Below are 26,325 nucleotides of genomic sequence, written 5' to 3'. Positions count from 1 at the left end.
CCCTGGATTCCCTGTGTTTCCAGTTCCTATCTGTACCAGTGTACATCCTCTGGTCTAGCTAGACTTGCAAGGTAGAATTCAGATCATGATAGTGGGGGTCAGAGGAAGCATTTAGGAACTAGAGGAAAGTTTTGTTTTTAACGTTGCTACATCGCATTGACTGGCTCGTCTCCTCCCCGAGACCCCTCTGCAGCCACTGTAAAGTTATGTGACTTATGGCAAGTCATTTAGACTTGCTGAATGTCGGCTTATATGTCTGTAAAATAGATGTATTGATCCCTTCTGACTGTCTGACAATGATGTCAGAATCAAATACAACATTTAAGTCTTTGGAAAAGAAAATGAGTTCACAGCTTCAGGTATTATCTAGATACAGAAAGTGGGAGAAGTTGGCAATAATCATGAAAAAGCAAACATAAGGACAGGGTAGAGAAAAGGAAGATTAAAAAAGAGAGAGAAGAGCTTAAAGTCATGCAGTCAAAGAGATTAGGCAGTGGGTGAATTAGAGGGAGTGAGATGTTAGTTTAAGTGTCATTACCACCAGTTTTCACACAAACACCCCACCCATACTTAGGTTCTTGTTTCCATTGTATTCATCCATCTTTGTAACCCTTTATGTATTTGTTAATTAATTGCCATATAAATGCTTAGAGATCAAAACTTTGATTTGCTCCTTATTGTGCCCCAGGCCAAGCTATAATCAAATGTGATTTTGAACTCTTCTTTTTCACAATTATGGAGGGAAAGTGTTTATGAGCGTTAAGAGGAAAGACAGTGAGAGGGAAAGTGGCAAATACAGTGTGAAGAAGGGCTCAGAAGAGAATGAACATTGATGGAAAACATGCAGAGTAACAATGCAAACAGAAGATGCTGTTATCTGCTATAGAGGAATAAAGCAGCTTTCATTTCTTCAGTGGTGATATAATGCCTTATAAACAGTTCTGAGAAAGAATTCTCCAGGCCAAATATCTTTAAAATATTTTTCAAACTATCAAACTTAGCTCACAAAACAGTTCTTTGTGGAATGATATTTAGGCCAAAATTCAAGAGACCTTGGTTCCAGCCTTGGTATTGTTTGATACTTAAATATTGTGATCATGGACAATTCATTTAAATCTTTATGGGCCTCAGATTCTAGTTCACTTGTTGGACTTTGTGTGCTGGTTCACAAATTTTGTAATCTTCAACAAACTTTATTGAGTTGGGTTGTGAGGGGTACACAAATATAAAAGCCCTTGTCATTTTGTGTTTTCCTGTTACTAACAAATTTGTTGGCAAGTCATCAAAAAAGCAAGATTAGTAAATGCCATAAGGATCGTATTATGATTTAAGACACTTATTTCAGATTTTTAAACATAATTAAAATATGCTAAGTATGTCCTCTGTGCTAGACATTAGAGAAATTTGTAACAAAAAAGCAGTCCTTGACCTCAAGAAACTTGTAATTTTTATCCTCTCTGTCTTCAGATTGCTTACCCTAATAGATATACTCTTCTCCACCAGAATAGAGAAGAATTTTCATAATGTATCATTTAAGAATTTTAAAAAGTTTCTCTCATTCCAGAAATATATCTAGTTACATACTTGCTTTCTTAGGAAATAGGTAACCTTTTATTGGGTTCTGCAATCGTTTTCTCTCAATCACTTTTTTAAGGGCAAGAAAAACTTCAAAAATGTCCTATGTTTCAGTGAACCTTGGCTTGTTTCTTTTCTTTTTTTTGGCTTGTTTCTTAGTTATTTGTTTAAAAGAAGAATGGACTTTGATTCAATTTAGTTGATCACAAAGAAAAGGATGCCACTCTTTTTGTTGTTGTTGTTTTTAATCATTTTATTAGGGGCTCATACAACTCTTATCACAATCCATACACACATCAATTGTGTAAAGCGCACCTGTACATTCATTGCCCTCATCATTCTCAAAACATTTCCTCTCCACTTAAACCCCCGGCATTAGGTCCTCATTTCCCCCCTCCCTCCCCTCTCCCCACTCCCTCATGAGCCCTTGATAGTTTATAAATTATTATTTTGTCATATCTTACCCTGTCCGACGTCTCCCTTCACCCACTTTTCTGTTGTCCGTCCCCCAGGGAGGAGGTCACATATAGTTCCTTGTAATCGGTTCCCTCTTTCCAACCCATTCTCCCTCTACCCTCCCAATATCACCACTCACACCACTGGTCCTGAAGGGATCATCCGCCCTGGATTCCCTGTATTTCCAGTTCTTATCTGTACCAGTGTACATCCTCTGGTCTAGCCAGACTTGCAAGGTAAAATTCATATCATGATAGTGGGAGCAGGGAGGAAACATTCAGGAACTAGAGAAAAGTTGTATTTTTCATCGTTGCTACATTGCCCCCTGCCTGGCTGGTCTCCTCCCTGAGACCCCTCTGCAAGGGGGTCTCCAGTGGCCTGCTAATGGGCTTTGGGTCTCCACTCTGCACTCCCCACATCATTCACTATGGTAAGATTTTTTGTTCTGATGATCCCTTCGACACCTCGTGATCGCATAGGCTGGTGTGCTTCTTCCATGTGGGCTTTGTTGCTTCTGAGCCTGATGGCTGCTTGATTACCTTCAAGCCTTTAAGACCCCAGACGCTATACTTTTTGATAGCCGAGCACCATCACTTTCTTCGCCACATTTGCTTATGCACCCATTTGTCTTCAGTGATCCCTTCGACACTTCGTGATCACACAGGCTGATATGTTGTTCCATGTGGGCTTTGTTGCTTCTGAGCTAGATGGCTGCTTGTTTATCTTCAAGCTTTTAAGACCCCAGACGCTATATCTTTTGATAGCCGGGCACCCTTATGAGCCCTTATTCACCCGCTTTGTCTTCAGCGGTTGTGTCAGGAAGGTGAGCATCATAGAATGCCAATTTAATAGAAGAAAGTATTCTTGCATTGAGGGAGTACTTGAGTGGAGGCTCAGTGAAGGATGCCACTCTTAAAGGAGTCATCATATGTAAAGAATCTGATTAGATGATCTGAAGAAGCAGATGATCTAATGATGACTTTTGCTTTGATATGAGTAGCAGGATTACCTTGGCCAGTGTGCTTGCTTTTTTGTAAAGGCCTAGCTATAATAAAAGTTCGGAAGAATAAGAAATCAGCCTTTTGACTTCAGGATTGCCTGGAGTCCTTGCAGTGACTGGGTGTAAAAACCATGTTATGTGCAATTTCGTGTAGAGGGGCCATAAAGATTATAGCCAAGAAAACACTCTAGGGTAACTTTACTTTGTCACATGGAGTTGCTGTGAGTAGGGATAAACTAGATGGCACACAGTAAATAGGAAGGATCAGAGTAATTCAACTGCTTATATTTCAGGTTTTGGATTTTGGGTTATCTTTTTATCTCTGATAATGTATCATTATACTTTAGTTTACTCATAGAATGTTTGTCTTCACCAGAGTTTGAAATTTGACAGCTGTTTGCTCTTATAAAGGGTAGAGATATTTGCTGTAGGAACCTGGCACAATTCACGATTCAAAATGTTTATAGAGAAAGTGATAAATGTCGTAGAAAGGTGGAATGTGTTTACTGTGTATAACCTGAGTGACTGATTTCTAGGATTTTGCTTTCACCAGACTTTTTGTTTTGTTTATACTTTCTCATGAAAATCTTAACATATGTAGTCTTAGGATTTCCCAGCTTGACTGCTAACCTGAAGTTTGACAGTTCAAACTCCCTCAAGCAGCTCTGTATGAGAAAGGCTTGATCTGCTCTCTCAGTAGCATGTCGATATTCTCAATATTTTTGTCTATCTGTAATAGGGCAACATTTTCCTTATTTATGAATTGAGTTCTAACTGATCCTCTTAAAAAGCACACAAAGTTGCCATTGCCACCATCACACTAGTGCTACAATAGGGTCAAATTGAACTAAATTTCATCTAATGGAGAAGGGATTTGTTTTGCTTTATTTTTGAAGCATGGGCTAGCCTAGTTTTGGGAGTTCATTTATTTTAAACAATCAAAGGGATTTTCAGATAGTTCATTCAATTATATATCTGCTTTGGAATTGGGAAGAAAGGAACATAGACATGGTATTAGCTGCATTTGCTTCTTTGAAAAGTTAATAAAGAGGAATCCCAGATTATCTTCTCCTGTTCTTAATTTCTTTTTGAGGTTTTAATTTTTTTTTAAAACATTTTATTAGGGGCTCATACAACTGTTATCCCAATCCATACACAGATCAATTGTGTAAAGCGCATTTGTACATCATTTCTCAAAACATTTTCTCTCCACTTAAACCCCCGACATTAGGTCCTCATTTTTCCCCTCCCTCCCCGCTCCCCCCTCCCTCATCAGCCCTTGATAGTTTATAAATGGGTATTTTGTCATATCTTGCCCTGTCCGACGTCTCCCTTCACCCACTTTTCGGTTGTCTGTCCCCCAGGGAGAAGGTCACACACAGTTCCATGTAATCGGTTCCCTCTTTCCTACCCATTCTCCCTTTACCCTCCCTGTTTTGCCACTCACACCACTGGTCCTATAGGGCTCATCCGTCCTGGATTCCCTGTATTTTCAGTTGAGGTTTTAATTTTTAAAAATGATATGTAATTAAAAGAGCCACAACTTAGCTCCTATTGCTTTCCATTATCCAAATGTTACTTGCAATTGTTTACTGCCATTTGCTTTGTCTTGCCATTGGGATTTATGCTTTTCTATTTTTTAATTCATTTTACTGAAGCTTTGGGAGGGAATGAGATTGCTTGAGTATGGTCAGTTGGTCGTGTTAACTGTTCTTGTAGTTTTAAAGTTATAGGGCTTTTTCTAGTTCCCTATAGTATTTTACAATGATATAAACAGATGTTTTTGTCTCTGAGGAACATAGAAAACATGCAGGTATTTGTCTTAATTTATTTTGTAGTCTGTTGCTCAGTATCTTTTGTACTTCTGAGTCTAATACTCTTTTTTTTTTTTTTTCCCTTATTGACAAAGGAAGACAGCCCTGGTGGCATAGTGGTTAGGACTAGGGCTGTTAATTGCAAGATAGCAGTTTGGAACTATCAGCCAATCTGAGAGGGTAAGACAGGCTTTCTACTCTGTAAAAAGTTAGTCTCAGAAACCCTCAGGGGTAGTTCTACCCTGTCCTATAGTGAGTTGGAATGGATTTGATGGCAGTGAGGTTTTTGTTTTGTTTTTGTATTGACAAGAGATTAGCCCGGAAGGTGCTGTTGAATAAGCGTTTGACTGTTAACTGCAAAGTCATTAACCCCTACACAGAAGAAAGATGAGGCTGTCTGCTCCTGTAAAGATTTACAAAGCTTTGGAAATCCTTCCTATGTAGGCTTGCTATGAATTGAAACATGGAAGTAGGTTTTTTATTGACAGAAGGACCTTTGGTAGAGCTGTGGATTAAGTGTTGGACTCCCAACAACACATTTGGAAGTTCAAAAGCCACTTCTTGAGAGAAAGATGAAATTCTGCTCCTTGAAGATTTATAAGATTGAAAACCCTATATAGCATCTATGAGTTAAAAATGGGCTTGGTGGGGAGGGAGGGGGAAAAATGAGGAGCTGATATTAAGGGCTCAAGTAGAAAGCAAATGTTTTGAGAATAATGATGGCAACAAATGTACAAATGTGCTTGGCACAATGGATGGACGTATGGATTGTGATAAGAATTGTATGAGCCCTCAATAAAATGATTTTAAAAAATGGACTTGATTGAAATGGGTTTGGTTTTGATTTTGGATTGTCAGCAAAACAATTAGAGCTAGTCTATTCAATTTACATCTCCTCAGTAAGTGTTTGCTAATAAAAGTTTAAAAATAGATGAAAGTTGGATGGGGCCAGGGCCTTTATTATATTTTAATATAGTTTTTTGAGTTTCAATTTTTCCCATTTAGCAGTCTATCTAATTTTATAAACGTTGTAAAGGGTTAAGCTTTTAGGCAAATAAACCCGTGTGTCATTTAAATGTCATTGTAGTTATTGTTAGGTGCCTCTGAGACTGTTTCCTGTGACCTTAGGTATAACAGAAGGAAACACAGCCCTGTCAGTGTCATCCCCACAATTGATACTATGTTTAAGACCATTGTTGCAGCCACTCTGCCAACCCATTTTGTGAAGATTTTTCTGTTTTCCAGTGACCCTCTACCAAGTATGATAACCTTCTCCAGGAACTGGTCCCTCCTGATAACATGTTCAAAGTACAACTTATAGGTTGAATTATGCCCCTCCAAAATAGGTGTTCTAAATCTTAACCACTATTGTTGTAATCCTGTTTGGGAGTGAGTGTGTCTTTGTTGTGTTATTGAGACTAGATTGGTGTAGGGTGTCTCCTGTCAATTTCTTGAAATATAAAAGATATTAAACATTAATGCGAAGGAAGCAGTGATTAGGGAGAGAGCTGCCAAGGCACATGAAGATTACCCAGTAGCAGAGTTCAGAGAACTTTCCTCCAGAACCAATAGAGAGAACCCTTTTCCTAGCATATAGGTTCCCAAATTTGTTTGGCCTACTGCCCCCTTTTCAGGAAAAAAAATTACTCAGCATCTCCTGGCAATTTAAAAACTGTTATTTTCTTTTTAAAATCATTTTATTCGGGGCTCATACAACTCTTATCATCCATACATCTATCCATTGTGTCAAGCACATTTGTACATTTATTGCCATCATCCTTCTCAAAACATTCTTTTTACTTGAGCCTTTAGTATCAGCTCCTTGTTTTTTTCCTTCTCCCCCGCCCCTCCTCCCTCCCTGCCCCTCATCCTTCACTGCCCCTCCTCCCTCATGAACCCTTGATAATTTGTAAATTATTATTTTGTCATGTCTTACACTGTCCGATGTCTCCCTTCACCTACTTTTCTGTTGTCTGTCCCCCAGGGAGGTGGGTTATATGTAGATCCTTGTGATTGGTTCCCCTTTCTATCCCATCTTCCCCTTACCCTCCTGGCATTGCTACTCTCATTACTGGCCATGAGGGGTTTATCTGTCCTGGATTCCCTGTGTTTCCAATTCTTATCTGTACCAGTGTTATAGACCATAATCTAGGATAAAGTGTACGTTATTTCTTTTTGCAGCCCCCCTGGATTCAGGAACCCCTGGGGACTGCATTGCCCACTTTGGGAAAAACTGCCTAGGGCCAGCACACTAAATTTGGGTTTCTACTCCTGTAAAAGTTACAGTCTCAGAAATTCATAGGGCAGTTCTATCCTATCATACTGTTCCCCTATGAGTCGGCATTGACTTGGTGGTAGTGAGAGCCTTCTAAACTGTGAGAAAATAAATTTTTGTTTGTTAAAACCACTGCTTTTGGTATGTGTTAAAGAAGCACATAAAAAATAGCATGTGAGATAAAGCCTTGCCATCATCACTTCGAAGGAACATACTGACTCTACTTCCAAGACAGATTTATTTTTCTTCGGGCAGACTGGGGCATATTTAATATTTTTCACCAGCATCAGAATTCAAATGCACCAGTTCTTCTCAGGTCTTCTTAATCATTTTCCAGTTTTCACATGCATGTTAGGCAATTGAAAATACCATGGCTAGGGTCAAGTGCACCTTCATATTCAAAGTGGCATTCAAAGTGGGTGGGAGCATACAAATAGGGTGAAGGGGATGATAAAGACAGGATCAGTCGTTTTACCATTCCATTGGGTTTGAGAACTATCTCAGAAGTTAGAAGGGGGAGAATCTTAAGACCAGCAGTGAAAAAAGAATCACAAGTTGAGCAGCTCTGGAATCTTTGTGTGAAGAGGGCCTTGCGGCAGCAGAGACTAAGACAGAGTGGCAGACTTTCTGGTATACCGAAGGAGTAAAAGCATCAGGCAGGAAGCAGGCTTGCAGAGTGGGATTCCCTTTGAACATTTATCAGCACTAAGGGAACTCTGTAAGGATCCCTAGAGACATAGTGGGTTATGCATTGGGCTGCTAACTGTAAGTTAGCCTTTCAAAATCACCAGTTACTCATCCATAGAAAGATGAGGCTTTCTACTGTGGTAAAGATTTGCGTCTTGGAAACCTATAGGACAATTCTCCTATGTCCTATAGGTTGCTGTGAGTCAGAATTGTACAATATTTGTTATTCTGTGATTGACTAATTTCATTCAGCACAGTGTCCTCCAGACAAGTCTATTCATGTTATGAGGTGTAGATTTAGCATTATTCTTTTACATTTGTTGTATAGCATTCCATTGTGTATGTACCAAGGTTTGTTTATCCATACTTCCATTGGTGGGCACGTAGGTTATTTCCATCTTTTTGCCATTGTTAATAATGCTGTAGTGAACATTTTAACTGCACTTAATCTATTTGGTTGCAGCTCTGGTTTCCCTAGGACAGATAGCAAGTAGAAGATTGCTGGGTCATATGGTATTTCCATTTCCAACCTTGTGAGGAAACGTTGTATGGCTTTCCACAGTGGTTACACCATTTTACAATTCTGTGTCTGAGGGTCATAATGGCGCCACACCCTCACCACCCTTTGTTGTTTTCTGGTATTTTGAACTTTGCTATTAATGCTGGGGGTGATATGCTCTCTTGTTTTGATTTCATCTCTCTAATACAGCAGTTCTCAATCTGTGGGTCATGACCCCTTTGGGGGTCAAATGACCCTTTCATAGGGGTTGCCTGATTCATAGCAGTAGCAAAATTACAGTTATGTAGTAGCAACGAAAAAAATTTATGGTTGGGGAATCACCACACCATGAGGAACTGTATTAAAGGTTCACAGCAGTAGGAAGGTTGAGAACCACTGCTCTAATAGCTAATAATCATCAGCATTTATTTATTTATTTAAACCATCAGCACTTCTTTATGCATGTTGGCTGCCTAGAGTGTCTTCTTTGATGAAGTGCCTGTTCGTGTCCTCTGTCTATTTTTAAATTGACTTATTTGGCTTTTTTTCTTTTCTTTCAGTTGTTTGACTTTTTGTTGCTGAGGTGTTGAAGTTTTCTATTAATTTTGCCCGATGTGTCGTGTCATTGCTAAAAATGTTTTCTCATCTCTAGATTCTTCTAGTCTTTTGGTAAAATCTATTGATGCTCAGTGTCTAATTTTTAGGAGTTCCCAGTCATCTGTTTTGTCTTCTGTTTGTGAATTTTTAGTTATATTTGATAGTATATATATGTAAAATCATTTTATTGGGGGGCTCTTAACAGCTCTTATAACAATCCATACATCCATTTTGTCAAGCACATTTGTATATATGTTGCCATCATGATAGTATATTTATGCCATGTACTAGTGTGTCCCTATTTAGTTGATAGTTTTTAGTGTTTAGAAGCAATCTGAGAGACATTTGTTGGAACAAAGGGGAATGGTTCTTATGTCATAGGTATTAGATGGACCGAAGTAAGAATTTCTTAGTAGCCAGGTATTTCAACTTTCTATAATTAGGTTGTATATTCTCATATACATTGTTCACAAAAGAGAACAATATTTATATACCCAAAAGAGTAGTTGTATTTATTATTAGGAGAGATTAAAGCATTTTAAATCCTTTAAACTCTTCCAATAAATACTCAGTAAAAGCCAAACGGCAGTAGTAGTAATAGTAGTTAATATTAAATATTTGTCAAAAACAGATTGGTAGAAAAAAAATTGATTGGTAGAATTGGGAAGAAATTGTCTCTAGGAATAGTAGATACAAAGTTTAGTCTAACAAATAAGTGCTAAAACATATCTTGGTGTCAATTTCCTTAAGCTCTGTTTTTATACTGTCAAATCTCAAAAGTTCGCGCTTCCCGTTTTCCTTTTTGAATAAGATAATCTTTTAATGTATATACACTTGAATTCATTTTGGTAGCACACACTGATATATTTGGGAGTGTTCAATCATTTGAGATGATTATGTAGTGTCCAGAGCTTTGATAGCAACAGCCAAGATCTAAGCAGGCCTGTTTTAGAGTACTTTTCTCAGTTGATAGGAAAGTAGCTGTGCTCCATTTTGAGTGCATATGAGAATGTCTCTTCTTTGCTAAGAAATTGTTTTGGAAATTGTTATTACCCTCTCTCCAATTCAAAGAATGCTCTTTCCCTCTGCTGATACCCCTAGCAAACCTCACATCAAGGTCAGCTCATTTGCTTTCATTAGTTATCATTGGTAAAATTTGAGAATGGGATCTTAACAATTGTTTCTTTAACTGGTTTACAGTACTATAAGGAATTATGGTGACACAGTAGGCAAAAGTGTTGTACTGGTAACTCCTAGGTAGGCAATTGGAAAAAAGATGAGGCTGTCTGTTCCCTTAAAGATTTAGTCTCAGAAACCCTAAGGAGCAGTTCTACTCTGTTCTGTTAGGGTCACTTTGAGTTAGAAGTGACTTGATGGAAGTAACTATGACCCTAAGAACAGGTCTCAACCCTGCTGGGAAGTCTTGGTTGTTCAGAAAAGAATCATTAATTTCAAGGCTGTACTTCCAACTAGATAGTGGCTGTAGTTCATTCTTTACAATAATGACTGGTAAATATAGAGAAACATTTTAAAGCAATCCTTTGATACATAGCTCTTTTACTTGAATATTGATCTGGGAACATGGGTAAGGGGCTCTATCCAAGTAAACTTCTCAGTATTTTAATTTGCATGTATGATGCTTTTTTCATTAAGTTTACGAGAGTTTGACTTCATTAGGTTTTGGTTCTCCTAATATCACGGTGTACTCTTAATTCTTTGAACGCTTTACTTTCGGCTTCAGCAGTCTCCTCCCTTATTATCTTTGTTTGTTTTTTTGAAATATTTTGTTAGTGGCTTCTTTTAAAACATAAAACAAGCCAATTTAAAATTATTTAAAAGTTTCCTAAGTCAAAATGGATGTGGCTTATAAAAATAACTGATTATGTTGAGTATGTTAACTCTGAAAATAAACCCAGCATATTTCATAACATCCTGTTTAATAATTTATCTATAAATAGTATATATATTTTTAAATAGGTTAGAAATGTAATTTGCATGGTTGCTAATGGGACACAATGTTACTGAAATAATCTTGTAAGAGTGTCTTTTTCCACTGCCTTTCAGGAAGATTTTAGATTTTTATGGCAATGTTTTAGCACCTTTTTTCTACAGTTAGACATTATGTCACATTTTCCTAGTGTGATAGTAAACATTACCTAAAATAAATGTTATGAAAATGTTAAGAAATTACCCTATTTTAAGTATCTATAACTGATCGTCTAATCAGTAATAGATTATTTTTATTATTGTAATCTTTTCTTTAATTTTAATAAATTATTTTACTGGGGGCTCTTACAGCTCTTATAACAATCGATACATACATCAATTGTATCAAGCACATTTGTATGTATTATTCCATCTTCATTTCCAAAGCATTTTCTTTCTACTTGAGCCCTTGTTATCAGCTCCTCTTTTTGCCCCTTCCTCTCCCATCCTCCCACCCTTGTGAAAATTTTTTTATTTTCGTGTTTTACACCATCCACTGTCTCCCTTTACCCATGTTTCTCTTGTTCGCCCCCTTGGGGAGGGTGGGGTTGTATGTCGATCATTGCTATTGGTTTCTCCTTCTCCCCAAACTTTCCTCTTCTCATGGTATCGCTACTTTCATTATTGTTCCTGAGTAGTTTATCTGTCCTGGATTTTGTGTGTCCAGAGCTCATAATTTGTACCAGTGTACATGCTCTGGTCTAGCCAGACGTGTAAGGTGGAACTGGGGTCATGATAGTGAGGGGAGGAAGCACTAAAGAACTAGAGGAATGTTGTGTGTTTTGTTGGTGCTGTACTGCACCCTTCCTTGTGACCCTTCTGTGAGAGGATGCCCAATTGTCTACAGATGGGCTTTGGGTCTCCATTCCTACCCCCTCATTCGCATCAAAATGGCTGTTTTGGGTCTTGTGATGCCTGATATCTAACCCTAAACACTTCTTAATCCCATTGGTTGGTGTGCTTCTTCCATGTGGGCTTTGTTGTTCCCCTGCTAGATGGCCACTTGTTTAATTTCATGCCATTAAGAACCCAGATACTATATCTTGTAGTAGCAGGGCAACATCTGTTTTCTTAACTGCATTAGCTCATGCACCTATTTTGTCTTCAGTGATTGTGTTGCGCCTCTAAATGAGGTCATCAAGCTGCGACCTGATTGACAGGCTAAACTCCACCCCTTCACTTTAATAGTCTCAAATTCACACCAGATTATGAAACTACCACATAATCCCAAAGGTCAAGGCAGAGATTGTATTGCTTTTTATGACCTTGCTTTAGAAGTTGCACACTGTCACTTCCATCACATTCTTTCACACATATACTCCCCAAACCAAAGTCTTTGTTAGTGAATATTTTCCTACTAATAGGGACCTGACCCTATGACCCATAGGACAAAGTAGAACTGCTCTTGTTAGGTTTTCCAGGCTATAAATATTTATAAGAGTAAAAAGCTTTATCTTTCTGTGGGAAACATTTCTCCCATGTGTCTTCCCCAAATATATGTTAGACTTAGGACACTGCTTGCAGCTAATGGTAAATGATTTGTCAAGTTACTTCCCTGAAGGCAGTCAGTTGCCAGACTACTGTCTGGTCCCACTACAAGTAGGGTCCACTCCCTGCTGTTAAGGACAATGGGCTACTTCTCCCTAAAGGCTTAAAGGCTTGAGGCCATTGGTTTGGTCCCTGTGGGTGGGATTTGCACCCTACTGATAATGGTTTCTATGTAGATCTAGAGAACAGGTCAGACCTGCTCGGTGACATCCAAAGTTAGGCTGCCATCCTGAATCTAGGATCTGCTCTTCTTGTCACATGTGTAAAGTATGTCTTTACCTGTAATTAGGGGGCTTGCATGCCCCCCCCCCCCCAGGTATATAAACCTGGGTTAGCAATAAAGATCCCTCTTGGTCTCTCATCCGCTCCCCCTTCCTCACTCCCCTGTTCCCTTTCTCCTTGTCCTCCTTCCCCTCCCCCTCTCTCCTGCCCTCTGGTCTCCCATCTCCACGTGGACCACCAAGTGGGGCTGAGGTGAGCATGCATGCTACAGTGAAATGTCTGACTCCATTATTTCAATCTCTCTTTTATCTCTCGTGCTATGACTTTATTATAATATATGTATATATTTCAGTTGTACAATTGCGCCTATCGAACCCATGGTTAGTTGTGGGGGGCTGGCCTTTTCCCTGACATCTTTCTCAGACAGAGTGGCTGGTATTTTTGAACTACTGACCTTGTAGTTAGCAGCACACACATAGGCCAGCCCTAATTTGTTGTGGCAGGGGAATTACACAAGTATGTGGATCACAGAAAGATTATAACGGACCATTTGGCTATATACCCTAGGTTCTAAACTTCTTACAAGCAGAATTCAAATCTTGTATGTTTCTTTCCTGTCTTAAGTTTATCTGAATTCCAAGGTTGCCAACCATACATTTTGGCTCTCTATGTTGCCCTGTTATGAGTATGTTTTATGTTCAAAATGTGAATGAAAAAAACAACCCATTGCCATCAAGTTGATTCATATTAACCCTGTAGTTACCCTCATGTAGTTAGTTTCATACTTTTTTTTTCCAATTTATTTAACACTTTATTTTAATCAAAGGCTAACACAATAGAATTCTTTTTTTTTTAATTTAATTTTTTAAAAACATTTTATTAGGGGCTCATACAACTGTTATCAAAATCCATACACACATCAATTGTGTAAAGCGCATTTGTGCATCATTCTCAAAACATTTTCTCTCCACTTAAACCCCCAGTTTCATACTTTTTTAAAACAGTGTAACTTTTTCATATAAAACATTTCTACTTAATTTTGTTCATAATGGTCAATTATCAGTTGTAGTATGTGGAGTATATTCCCTGGGTGGTGCAAATGTTTAACATTCTTGGCAACTAATGGAAGGTTGGAAGTTTATGACAACTCAGAGGAACCTTGGTGATTACTTCTGGAAACCTGGCAGTTAATAACCCTGTGGAAAACAGTTCTAGTGTGATGTATCGGATCACCATCAGTTGGAGTTGACTCATAGCACCTCGTTAGTATGTAAAGGCTTTTGGATTTTCTAGGAAGATATATGCACACTGCCTGCTTGGTGCCCACTTCATTGATTTGTCAATTCTTTAATTAAAAAAAAAATCGTTTTATTAGGGGCTCATAAAACTCTTATCACAATCCATACACACATCAATTGTGTAAAGCACATTTGTACATTCATTGCCCCCATCATTCTCAAAACATTTCCTCTCCACTTAAGCCCCCAGCATTAGGTCCTCATTTTTCCCCTTCCTCCCTGCTCCCCCCTCTCTCATGAGACCTTGATAGTTTATAAATTGTTATTTTGTCATATCTTGCCCTGTCTGACGTCTCCCTTCACCCACTTTTCAGTTGTCCGTCTCCCAAGGAGGAGGTCACATACAGATCCTTTTAATCTTATCCCTCTTTCCTCCCCACTCTCCCTCTACCCTCCCTGTTTCACCACTCACACCACTGGTCCTGTAGGGCTCATCTGCCCTGGATTCCCTGTATTTTCAGTTCCTATCTGTACCAGTGTACATCCTCTGGTCTAGCCAGACTTGCAAGATCGAATTTGAGTCATGGTAGTGGGAGCGGGGAGGAAACATTTAGGAACTAGAGGAAAGTTGTATTTCTCATCGTTGTTACATCGCCCCCCTGACTGGCTCGTCTCCTCCCCAGACCCCTCTGCAAGGGGGTCTCTAGTGGCCTGCTAATGGGCTTTGGGTCTCCACTCCGCACTCCCCCCATCATTCACTATGGTAAGATTTTTTGTTCTGATGATACCTTATACCTGATCCCTTCGACACCTCTTGGTTGCATAGGCTGGTGTGCTTCTTCCATGTGGGCTTTGTTGCTTCTGAGCTTGATGGCAGCTTGATTACCTTCAAGCCTTTAAGACGCCACATGCTATACTTTTTGATAGCCGGGCACCATCAGCTTTCTTTGCCACATTTGCTTATGCACCCATTTGTCTTCAGTGATCCCTTCGACACCTCATGAGAGGCTCCTTTGTATATGTTATTAGTGCTCCCCTGAAGTATTAGACAGTGGTGGATGGTTTGGAATGTAATATATACAAGGGGGATTAAAAAATTCTTGAAAATGGAATTAAAAGATACTAAAGTCCTCTCATATTTTTAAGTTTTTCACATCTTAGGAAAAAAAAAAAAACCAGCTAAACAAACCAAACTCAATGTAATTTAATCAACTCTTACTCATAGCAACCCTATAGGACAAGTTAGAACTATCTCTGTGGATTTCCCAGACTAACAAGTAGAAAGCCTCATCTTTCTCCCGATGAGCATCTGATGGTTTTAAACCACTCTCCTTGAGGTTGACAGTCCAAATAAATTCATGTTCTGTTAGAGAAAAATTCACCTTGAATATCACTTTGAAATTATCAATTTCCTCCTGTTTCTTTAATTATCAATTGGACAAATATTTGAGGGCTTCCTCTCAAATATTTAGTACCCTCAGGCACTGACTGAGTTAAACCAGAAAGTACTGCCATTGAATGGATTCCGAGCCTGTACAGGGTTTCTGAGGTTTTATAAATCTTTATAGGAGCAGACAGCCTCATCTTTCTTCCACAGGATAGCTGGTGAGTTTGAACTCCTCAACCTTGTGATTAGCTGCCCAGTGCTTACCCACCCGTGCCACCAGAGCTTCTTGGCACTCTGTTAGCTCTAGCTACATAAAGATGAATGATCTTAGCCTCAAGAAAACAGCTTGAGACCTGGCAGGGGAGACACCATAATCAGGAAGGTGGTTTTCCCAGGGCGAGGCTCACCCATTGCACTGCGGGTGTGTTGACCCCTGCGATTTCCCCAAATGCAGGGAAACTCGACTGCGTAACTTATGGTAGTGGGGGACTGCGTCGTCCGCGCTCTCCCCTGAGTTTAAAAGAAAAAAAGAAAACAGCTTGAGAGAGGGGACATATTTCCAAACAGGTAATAATAGACCTCTGTTGAATATTCATTAGGCTTAAAATGGCCTTTAGCGTTTTATAAGTGGTATCTTAATCCTTAAAACAGTACTGTGAGATGCAATGCGATGCAGATTTCTGTGGCTGCTATTTTCGTTTAGCATTACTTTTTTAAAAATCGTTTTATTAGGGGCTCATACAACTATCACAATCCATACATACATCAATTGTGTTAAGCACATTTGTTTTTTGTTTTTTTTGTTCCTTTTTTTTTTTTAATCAATTTATTGGGGCTCATACAATTCATCACAATACATAGATCAATTGTGTAAAGCACATCTATACATTTGTTGCCCTCATTATTCCCAAAAGTGAAGCACATTTGTACATTCATTGCAGTTAGCATTACTTTTGATGAACACCTTGAGTGGAGAGCCAAATATTTCCCTCTTAAGCTGACTTGTAGTGGCCCTTCCTTTAATTTCAGTAGGGAAGACAAAAAGCAAAGAAAAAAACCAGTTTGTGTAAAAATGGCACTTAAGAACAGAAAAAAATTCTTTGTACTTGATGCCTTTAAGTACTATCTGCCCAAAGCTTTGCTAGGCAGTAATACTTCCTACAATACGACTGAATTTTTGTAGAATTGTTACATTTGATAATAAAACTTGCCTGTTTAATTTAAAAAACAAAACAAAACAGCACTATGAGGTAAATTATTCCTGTTTTATAGATGAAGAAAGTGTAGCTCAGAGAGATTCAGTTGTTTAGGCTTGCACTGTGAGTACCAGTGCTGGGACTTGGATCTAGGTTTGTCAGACACCAAAGTCTACACATTGAAATACTATAAGCTATAATGGCTCCAGTAATCATGCAACAAGGTTGACTAGAAGGATGAATTCGTTCTTTTTTCTTCAGAATTTTAGGGAAAGCTACCCGAGAACAGCTGGTTATTGAAGGATAGAGAGGACCAATTCGGGAAATAGAAAAAATTTTTTTACTACCACCTCTTGTAACTGGTATTTTGAGTCACACTGAATACATTTTCATCAAAGTCAAACTAGAAACAAGCAGTTGAGCACATACTTGGAATCCAAAATAGAACAAACGAGATTACTAAATATTAATCTAGATCAACTAAAAGTAATTTAAATGCTCATAATCTTTTTTTTGAACTTTCTGATGACATTTCTAAAGGTTTATCTTTTCTGCACTTAAAAAATTTATTTTTATTAAATATATAACAGTGCTTATAGCAACACAGCAATTTCTACATGCACAGTTCGGTAACATTGATTTATTATTCAAGGTATGTAATCCTTCTAATCCTCCTTTTCTGAGTTGTTCCTCCTCCATAAACTCAACATCCCCAAGTTTTCTATATTATCTTTTGAGTTGCTGCTGTTAATTTTGAATGCCTTGGTGGTGTGATGGGTTACACATCGAATCAACCGGCCACTATGAGGGAGAAAGATGGGGCTTTCTACCCTCATAAACAGTTAAAATCTCAGAAACCCACAGGGGTGGTTGGTTCTAATCTGTACTATAGGGGTCACTATGAGTCAGAATTGACTCAATGGCAGTGAGTTTGAGTTTGGTTGTCTCTTTGATCTCATATAGATAAATCTTAAAGGAACGTCACGCTCAGGCAGACATTCTTTATTAAACAAAACTATTGTTTGGATATAAGAAGACTTTAGGGGATTTTTTTTGTTTTGTTCAATGTGTAAAATTTAAAGCTCTTTTCATGGCAATAGTTTCATATGTTTATTCAGCCTCCATGGCTACAGAAATTCTGGATTTTGAAATTCTGCTCTGTATGTTTGCCAGTATGATCAGGATTCTTCATAGAATCTTTGATTAAAATGTTCTGTAATGGTAAGCAGCCACTACCTAATTCTTTTAGAGAGGCGCAGTTTTGAACAGAAGCAACAACATAAGCAAACCATGGGAGTATTTTAACAGATGGAATGTTAGGGTACTGTGAGTAATTTTGTGTGGTTGGAATATAGAACATATGAGAGAACTTCCAAAAGTTTGCAAAAAATCCACTATCTTTCCATTTTAATTTTTCAGACTTTTTGAAGGCCTCTGATACAGGAATGTGACAGGTGAAACTTAAGTAGGCAAGCTTTAGAATAAGCTTCTGCAGACTACACAACCTCTGACTCAAATCCAGCCCTTTGCCTGTTTTTTTTGTAGGTAAAGTTTTATTAGCACACAGTTGCATTCATTAATTTACATGTTTATGTCACCTTTTATGTTACACAGGAGGTCATATGTCCTCCATACCAAAAATATTTACTCTAACCCTTATTCAAAATAGAATCTTTTTTTTTTTCTTTCCCCCACAAAAGGATCTTCTAACCTCTATTTTAGAACATCATATATACTCGTGTATAAGCTGAGTTTTTCAGCACATTTTTAATGCCATTTTTGTGGTAAAATTAGGTACCTCAGCTGATATTCGGGTCGGCTTATACTCGAGTATATATGGTATTTGTTGATAACATTTGATTCCCAGTTACTATGGTGAATATGTATTTTAGTCAGTGTTAATGAGGTGATACTGACCAAACCACTCATTCAGAATGGACCTACAATATATTTGGAAATTGTATTAATTAGGCTCTCCTAAATAGCACAGTTCTGAAGATAATGAAGGTATATAGAAAGAATGGAAAGTTCAGCTGTCATCAGGACCCTTAAGTAAAACAGCATGTACATAGCCAGGCGACATAATATATGCTGTACCTGTTGGGGAGAGTGTCATGCCCCCTACTCCCTTTTATTTCTTGTGAGTGTCCTTTTTAAAAATTTTTTTGTATCCTGTTCATGTTTGATGGATAACAGTATCTTTTTACCTGTGAGGATATTCTCTTTTTTCTTTCAAAATTTTCTTTGTCTTCTTTCGTTATAGACGTTTTTCACATCGTCTGGTAATAATTTATCATAGTTTAAAGTGAGAGACTAAAAATCATATGGGGAGCTGTGTGCGTGTGAGAGAGAGAGAGAGAGAGAGAGAGAAAGAGAGAGAGACAGGGCTTAACTGAAACCTTCATCATAGGGTTCCTGTTTGGTTAATTATGTCTGCTTAGAGTGGGATGGCTGTCGAGTGGGAGAAGAGGATACAGAGTTCCAAACTTTCATGACTGTGACCCAAAGCACCCACATACATTTTCCTCCTCAGGTTTGTTGGGCAGCAGCTTTCCCATTGCTGGTACATGCAGTTGTTGGGATGAGACCTATATTTAATTTTTGAAATGGAAGAAATGGGTATATGCTGCAAAATGACCTTTTAAAAAAAAAATCATTGAGGCCTCGTACAACTCATGACAATCCATACATACATCTGTTGCGTCAAGCACATTTGTACACTTATTGCCATCATCATTCTCAAAACATTTGCTTTCTAATTGAGCCCTTGGTATCAGCTCCTCGTTTTCCCCTCCCTCTCCTCCCCCCTCCTTCATGAACCCTTGATAATTTATAAATTATTATTATTTTGTCATGTCTTAAACGGTCCAGCATCTCCCTTCACCCACTTTTCTGTTGTCCGTTCCCTAGGGAGGGCATTATATGTAGATCCTTGCAATCGTTTCCCCCTTTCTACCCCACCTTCCCTCTACCCTCCCAGTATTGCCACTCTCACTACTGGTCTTGAGGGGTTCATCTGTCCTGGATTCCCTGTGTTTTTAGTTCCTACCTGTACCAGTGTACACCCTCTGGTCTAGCCGGATTTGTAAGGTAGAATTGGGATCGTGATAGTGGCGGGGAGGAAGCACTTAAGAACTAGAGGAAAGGTGTATGTTTCATCGTTGCTACACTGCACCCTGACTGGTGTCTTCCCCGCAATCCTTCTGTAAGGGGATGAAAATGACCTTTTTATAACAAGGTATTCAAGTGATGTATTCAGGAGGTGTGATTTTGCAAAACTTTTATCTCTTTAGGCCTTTTTACTGGGAGATAACTATAAAAAGTTTGTGGAAAAAATGTAATTTTAGGATAATGGAATTGAAGACCCCTTGTATGTGTCATACAGAACTGTACCCCCAAATCCAGAGTAAAAAGTGTGTCTCACCTAATCCAACCAGAGTCCAAAGGAACATGCATATCCTACATAATATATATCAAAACTGATATTTCATAACAGAATTTTGGAAGTGTACCTCCATTTAGCCATTAAAATACATGGTATCAAAAATTTAAAGTAGAAAATAATTGGGTCATGAAAGGGGTAATTCTCCTCCTTTTGATATGGTCTTCAGTATTCAGCTGTATCTAATACTCCCTGTCCTTGAGATACTGTTTTACCCTCTTAGGAGGAAAAAAACCTGAGGCTCTTCGTTTAGAGTCATGAATCTAAGAATCAAAACGTTTTCGATCAATCCTCCTATGTGCCTACCTTACCCCTTCTAGAAGTAGCTGGTTCTTGCTGTGTAAATTAGCTTGGTGCTTGGCTTTGATGTAGGAGTCAGCTTTCTTAGGTATACTTTCAGCAAGCATGGTTCCTTCTGTTTTCTGCCTTTTGCAGTTTATTATTTACTGTCTCTACTTCTGTTTTTAAGTTTTTTAATCCCTTTATTATTTTAGAGGAGATTTGGAAGGAAGCAAAATTGGGTATGTGTGTTTATCATCTTTATCTTGAAATCCTTGTCTGAAATATTTTAGGTATTTTTCTCCTTTTCCTTTAAAAAAACTTGGGTCTAGAAACTGTTTTTCATTTCTTTACTGTTTACCTTTGAAATTTTAACTAGCGCGTTAACTTCACAAAAAGTTAATCAGTATCTTTAACTTGTCTTAAGGACTTTGTTCATTCCAGTCACCTTATTTCCCTCTTCAATGCTGTTCAGTATTCGAGTTTCATTTGTATATTTTTAATCCCAAAAGTTAAACATTGTTTTTTGTGTTTTCGATTTACCTCATGTTTACCATTTTGTTAATCTCTGTTTTATCTTGAGTTACAGATATTTCCTAGATGATTTGCCTTAAGTATTCCCTTTAGAAATTCTGGTGAGGGCCTATTGGTATCAATGAATTTCACCTAGAAAAATAAAGAATTTTCCCTATATCTTTCAACAACTTTATTGAGATATAGTTATATACCATACATTTAAGGTGTAAAATTCACAAAAGTTTCTTCACCACAGTCAATTTTAGAACAGATTTATTATGTGGAAAAGAAGCTTTGCATCCTTAGGTTATCACCTCCCAATCTATCCATCCCTTGGTCCTAGGCAACCACTAATCTGTTTCCTGTTGCCAGAGATTTGCCGTATAAATTGAATCACATGATCCTTTGCAACTCTCTTCTTTTACTTAGGATAATGTTAACACATAATATACATGTAGTCCTCAAACTACGACCCATGGGCCACATGCGGCCTGCCGAGGACATTTATCTGGCCCGGGTGTTTTTGCCCCGCTTGTTTTTTTACTTCTAAATAAGATATGTGCAGTGTGCATAGGAATTTGTTCATAGTTTGTTTTTTTTTAAACTATAGTCCGGCCCTCCAACGGGTCTGAGGGACAGTGAACTGGCCTCCTGTTTAAAAGTTTGAGGACCCCTGATGTACACACAGACATAGAAGCAGAGATAAAACTTCTTATTGAAAGAGTTAAGATTGCTTACCAAATAGAGAGATAGCTGATTAACTTTGGAGGTGAAATGGAGAGTGGGGGTGAGTACATACATGGACACAAACATGGAGGCACAGCACAAAACGCACATAACTCACATAAGCCTAGACACAGAAAGACATGGAAGCTGATAGAACTTGTTGTGGAAGTGAGGAAGGGGTGGGGGGCAGACTAAATTTCTGTTTTTAGAAAATAACACTGCATCTATTACCATCTCCCATCACATCTTGGTGCTGTTTGACCTGGTTCATGGGGGGACGGGGAGAAAGGACTGAACAGGGCTTCAGATCTGAGGCTGTCAAGACACAAAGGTTAATACGCTGAGCTGCTAATTACAAGGCCAGCGGTTCGAACCCACCAGCTGCTCAAAGTTAGAAAGATGAGGCAATTTATCTCCATCAAGAATTCAGCCTTCAGAAACCCACAGATGCAGTTAGTTCTACTCAGTCCTGAAGTGTGCTTTGAGTCAGAATCTACTCAATGACGGGGAGGTGGTTTTTAGTTTTATCAATATTAAATTTCTTTCTGTGACTAAATTATATTCCGTTGTACAAGAGTAAAAAAATACCACTACAAAAAAGTCATAGATACCTGTATTAAACTAAAATATCCAAATGTGGAGCTATTGTTTCTAAACATATCTTCCATCTAGGTCTAAGCACTTCTGAAGGCACTATTTTTATTTCTCCAACTCTTCTCCCAAAGAATTCTGTGCCACACGAAAATAACAGTTTTGGTACCCCTGAGGGACTAAAATTGTGTTCCTTTTATAAATGATTCTTGAGTTTGGGGGGCAAAAAGGGGTCTGACGGGTTAATATCTGGGCTGTAGGGTAGATGGGGTAAGGTTTCCCAAGGAAATTCTCAAAGGACAGTGCTTGTTATCCTCGAGAATGAGGGAGGGAGATCAGAAAATATTCCTTAGTGTACCTTTCCTGACTTTTGTCTCACCAAAACACTTCTCAATTTTCTTAGAACATCTACCTAATAAGCCCCTATGATCGTCTTGTGTCCTTAAAAAAAAACAAATCCTGAGTGGCTCGTCTCCCCCGCCCCACTGTCATGACCCAAATTCTACCTTGCAAGTCTGGCTAGACCAGAGGATGTACACTGGTACAGATAGGAACTGGAAACACGGAATCCAGGGTGGATGCTCCCTTCAGGACCAGAGGTGTGAGTGGCGATACTGGGAGTGTAGAGGGAGGGTGGGTTGGAAAGGGGGAACCAATGACAAGGATCTACATGTGACCTCCTCCCTGGTGGACGGACAACAGAAAAGTGGGTGAAGGGAGACGTCGGACAGGGCAAGATATGACAAAATAATAATTTATAAATTATCAAGGGCTCATGAGGGAGTGGGGGAGTGGGGAGGGAGGGGGAAAATGAGGAGCTGATGCCAGGGGCTTAAGTGGAGAGCAAATGTTTTGAGAATGATGAGGGCAATGAATGTACAAATGTGCTTTACACAATTGATGTATGTATGGATTGTGATAAGAGTTGTATGAGCCCCTAATAAAATGATTTTTTAAAAAAGTGAAGAAAATGTTCTAAAATTGCTTGTGGTGATGGTTGTACAACTCTTTAAAGTATTGAAGTGTATGGTACATGAATTATATAGCAATAAAACTGTTAAACAATAAGCAGTATTTGTAAATAAAAAAATCTTTAAAGTGGACAATTTATGTTGTTCATTTTACCACAATAAAAAAATGTATATCTTTAAAAAAAAACAAATCCACTCAGTTTGTACCTTTGGAATCCTGAGAAGTAGTGGCTAAAACCTCTGGGCTGATTTCTCTGTCTTGAATTTAACTGTCCCAGCAGATCCCCTCAGAAGTCAGTTGTGTTTGGAATTTTTTTAGAGCACCCTGAGATTAAGACAAGACTATTACTTAGAGAACTTGTCTGCTGCCTTCTGCTCCTCTCAGAAACATATTCAATCATGTTTCATTTTGAATAAAGCTGGGTATGTGTGAACTGGAACCAAAGTAACAATACATTTTTACTTATCCTTTAGATGTGTCACACTGTATCCATTCATCAATTGAGGGGCACTGGGGCTCCACTTTTTAGGTATTCTGAATAATGGTAGTATGAAATTGCCTGTATATGTTTTTATGTGGATATATTTTCATTTATTCTGGGAGCCCTAGAGGTACTGTGCATTAGGCATTGGACTTCTAACTGCAAGCTTGGCAGTTCAAACCCACCTGCTGCACTGTTGGAGAAAAATTAGACTGTCTTCTGTAAAGATTTACAGTGATGAGAATCCTTTGTAGGATTGCAACAAGTCGGAATCAACACTTTGGCAGTGGCTTTTTGGGTGGATATATACCTAGAAGCAGGATTATTAGGTAATATATTACTGTTTACTCTTTGAAGGAACTACCAGACTTTCCTAAGAGTTACAGCATTTCACCTTTCCAATTTCTTTACATACTGGCCACCATTTGTTATCTGCCATTAGAACACAGCCATCCTTGTGAGTGTGCAGTGGTACCTCTTTGTGGATTTGATTTGCAGTTCCCTAATACAGGTGTTTGTGTGGCATAGAGGGTTACAGCAGTTCCAACTCACCAGTCGATCATCAGGGGAAAGATAAGCCTTTCTGTTCCCATAAAGATTTTTAGCCTTAAAAAACCCACAGGGGCGGTTTTACTCTGTTCTATGGGATCGTTATGAGTTGGAATCAACTTGTTGGCCATGGGAAAGATGTATAGATAGCAAGTAACATATAAAAAAAGCTCACCATTATATATCATGAGAGAATTACAAATTAATATGATGAAATACCACTGCGTTATGTGCAGTCTAGTTGATTTGACAGCCATAGTGACCTGATTCCATGTGACAGAATAGGACTACCCATAGCCTTTCTTAGAGTCAGCAGCTGAGTGCTTAACTTTAGAACCACCAGGACTCCTTGCCAACCTGTTGTGTTCCCTTTGGTCGATTTTATCGCATAGCAAAACTGTAGGGCAGTAGAACTACCCCAGAGAGGTTCCTTGGCTCCAATGTTAGTGGAGCTGATCACCAGTTCTTTTCTCCTGCGGAGCGTCCGCCAACCTTTGGATTGACAGCTGAGTGCTTAACAATTGTGCCACCAGAGCTCCTTTCCAAACTGTTAGAATGCTTAAAAATTTTAAAGCTGACATTAGCAAATTCTAAGAAAAATCAGAGCTACAGGAACCATGGCTCCCATGCGGGAATGCAAAAGGGCATAGCCACTTTGGTAGAGTCTGGCAGTTTCTTATAAACATAGGCTTACTGATATGGTTCAGCATGGCCTATTAGTGTTCAACCCGGTTGAGTTGAACATTTATGTCTATATAGTAATTTGCATGTGAATGTTTATAGCAATCTTATATTTTGCCAAAAACTGGAAGCCATCAAGGTGACTTTCAGCAGATGAACAGATCAACACACAGTGGTACTTCTATCTATACTATGATAAATTTTTCAGTGATAGATAAGAGTTTGCAAGACACACACACACACACACACACACACACACAATAAAACTCATTGCTATTGAGTCAATTCTGACTGATGGCAGCTCTACAGGACAGAGTAGAAAACTGCCTTGTGGGTTTCTGAGACTAACTTTTTTTTTTTTTTGACTGTAACTTTTTTTTTTTTTTTTTTGACTGTAACTCTTTACGGAAGGAGAAAACCTGATCTTTACCCCGTAGAAGAGCTAGTGGTTTCTTGAAACCCACTATGCCACCAGGGCTCCTTCAAGCCACAGAAAGACACCTTAAGTACATATTGCTAAATGAAAAACCCCGGTGCAAAGAGTACACATTGCATGATTCTAACTATCTGACATTCTGGAAAAAGAAAACTTCAGAGACAGTAAAAAGATAAATGTTTGCCAGGACCTGGGAGTGAGGCCGAAGGATTATATACAGGGGATTTTTAGGGCAGTGAAAATATTCTGTATGATACTGTTACAGTGAATACATGACAGTATGGACTTATCAAAACCCATGGAATTGTGTAACAGAGTGAAACTTAATATGGACATTAGTTAATTAAAAACAAAACTATAGTGTATTCCAGGTCCTGATTAACAAAATAGATTAGGGCCCAACTCTTGTGGACCTGAAGTCAGCAAAACACAGAAACCAGAAGATTTTTTGTGATGTGATAGCAAATAATTAAATGGCTACTTTAAACTGGGTAGTCAAGGCAAACCTCTCTGAGGATATTTAACTTGAAAACTTTAGGGTGAGAGGTCATTAGCTACTTAGAAGCAAGAGCATTCTTGGATTAGTTGATATGATCACAGTGTGTCTGAAAAAGAAGTGCATTATCAGTGGTGAGAATCATGCTATGAGGTGAAGCCAGAGTTGCTGTTGAGTAGGGATTGTTTGGGGCTCTCTAAACGGAATTGGGATTACTTCCCACCCCCAAATGAGATGGGGAGCTATTAGATGTTTTAAACAGAATAAAACATAATTTACTTCCATTTTAAAAAAGACTATTCCGACCATTCTGGATGGTGAGAAAAGGAGATGAGAGGGTGCTAGAGTAGAGGCAGACAAACCAACTTAGTAGCTTGCAAGAATTTGTTGTTAAGGAAGGCATGTTTGTGGCTAGAATGAAACATAGGTGTATTTTAAAGTGTATTTTGCAGGTGGAACTATTAAAACGTTGGTGAGTCTGAAGAAAGAAGGATCAATAAAGATGCCTATATTCTTAGCTTTAGCAACTGGGTGGTGGGGGAGGGGATGGCTGAAGCTGAGGGAGATGCAAGGTATGAAACTAAAACCCATTGCCATTGAGTTGAGGCTCACTCAGAGAGACCCTTCAGGACAAAGTGGGATTGCTTGTTAGAGTTTCCAAGACTGATTTTTTTTT

At 38.6% G+C, this 26,325-nt stretch overlaps 1 protein-coding gene and 1 non-coding gene across 5 annotated transcripts in view; both read left to right on the top strand.

The window, feature by feature from the left end:
• The window catches only part of ITCH (itchy E3 ubiquitin protein ligase), a 129,794-nt gene that overhangs the window by 8,799 nt on the left and 94,670 nt on the right, over nucleotides 1–26,325 (top strand). The gene's annotated exons all lie outside the window — the stretch shown is intronic.
• Nucleotides 15,634–15,797, top strand: LOC115871414. Its single transcript, XR_004047288.1, has one exon. It is a non-coding gene; the product is annotated as a U1 spliceosomal RNA (small nuclear RNA).

Source organism: Echinops telfairi, unplaced genomic scaffold (genome assembly GCF_000313985.2).
Source record: "Echinops telfairi isolate 266 unplaced genomic scaffold, ASM31398v2 ScPeMD7_5592;HRSCAF=6446, whole genome shotgun sequence".
NCBI classification, from domain to species: domain Eukaryota; kingdom Metazoa; phylum Chordata; class Mammalia; order Afrosoricida; family Tenrecidae; genus Echinops; species Echinops telfairi.
This window is presented reverse-complemented; position numbering and strand designations above follow the sequence as displayed.